The sequence below is a fragment of the Neophocaena asiaeorientalis genome, unplaced genomic scaffold, assembly GCF_003031525.2.
Source record: "Neophocaena asiaeorientalis asiaeorientalis breed wild unplaced genomic scaffold, Neophocaena_asiaeorientalis_V1.1 scaffold185, whole genome shotgun sequence".
In the NCBI taxonomy this organism is placed as follows: domain Eukaryota; kingdom Metazoa; phylum Chordata; class Mammalia; order Artiodactyla; family Phocoenidae; genus Neophocaena; species Neophocaena asiaeorientalis.
Genome location: NW_020171809.1, coordinates 1,189,120 through 1,190,470, shown reverse-complemented (window position 1 = coordinate 1,190,470; position 1,351 = coordinate 1,189,120). Strand labels below are relative to the sequence as shown.

At 58.5% G+C, this 1,351-nt stretch overlaps 1 protein-coding gene across 1 annotated transcript in view; it reads right to left on the bottom strand.

Moving 5' to 3' along the window:
* OTOS (otospiralin) overlaps positions 1-111 on the bottom strand; it is a 1,546-nt gene extending 1,435 nt beyond the window's left edge. Inside the window, exon 1 of the mRNA XM_024763827.1 lies at positions 32-111. The gene's annotated coding sequence lies outside the window, so the exon portion shown is untranslated. The remainder of the gene's footprint in view (positions 1-31) is intronic.
* Positions 112-1,351: the final 1,240 nt, after the last annotated feature.

Below are 1,351 nucleotides of genomic sequence, written 5' to 3'. Positions count from 1 at the left end.
CACCCCCGCATATGCCCTCCCCAGAGGTTACCTCGCAGCTGCTGTCCCCCAGCCGTGTAGCCTGACGGGCGTCTGCTGTCAGCGCACAGGCTCCTCTTTATAAAAGGCCAGGGACAAGGGGCAGACGTCACCTCCGTGAACCTTCAAACTGAATATTCCAGCCCCGCCCAGAGGACTGAGGGCTTCTGTGACCCTGCTGGCAGCCAACTCCCAGGAGTCCACTTCTGGGAATCTGACTCAAAATAAACCCAATTTCCTTTCTACCAGGAGAGAAAGACATTCGAAGTCTGACATTGGGGCTGCAACGCCCCCCTTGTGGGAGCAGGGTAATCACAGAGCTGCCCCGGGGACAGGCAGGAAGCGGGGTGTCCAGCCTGATGTCCCACCTCCAGACTGGCGCCTCTGGCTTATAAGCAGTGATTAAGTCTGTCGCCACGCAAGACAGCTACTTAGCAGGTGACCATTACAGGTTACTCAGGTATGAGGGGACTATAGCCCCCAGATGCACAGGAAGGATGTCTTCTGGCAGAGAAGCCCCAGCAGAATTTAGGGGTTCGAGTCCCCGGCTCCACCAGAATCTGCTCACACGTCCCCACCCAAGTGAGGAGGGGCTATTCTTCCCCCCAGAATGCCCAGACTTTCAGAGATGGGACCCGAGAGTCCTCTGTTCAACCTGCCTGTGATGCGGCCACACACCAGGCTGAACTTTGGGTTTTATTTCCAGAAGTCGGACCCTGTGCCTCCAAGAGAGAAATTCTTTTAGGGAAGCTGAGCTGGGGTCCTCAGGTGGGCACTTGGTAACTGTGTCGGCGTCCCCAGAACCTCTCCCAGGTTCGCTAGGGGGCCCCCAGGATTCAGCAGAGGCCATGCTCACAGCTGGATTCAGGACAGAGAAAGGATACAAAGCAACATCAGTAAAAGGAAGAGGCTGGTGGGGACAAGTCGGGGACCAGGCGTGAGCACACGACACACTTAGCTCTCTGCCACCAGCCATGATGAGACTGTGAGGTGCTGTCTCCCCGGGGAGCCCGTCGGAGACACAGTGCCTGGGGCTTTTCCTGGGAGTGGTCGCGGGCACCTGTGCCTGGTGAAGGTTCCAGACTCCCAGGAGGAAGCAGCACTCCGCAGGAGCCTCACTTGGCACAAACGTCTAGGGGCAGCGAGGCCGTCTGCTCCACGAGGGGGCTGGGGCCCCTCCCGGGAGCTCCCAGCCCAGGGCCAGCCTCGCGGGCGGGCCTGTCTGAGGGGCTTTTCTGCACAGCACAGATGCTTTCTGGTTCTCTATCTGCCCCTGGCTGGGAATTTTAAGCTCTGAGCGCCTCATTTCCTTTTCCCAAATTCTCCAGCACAC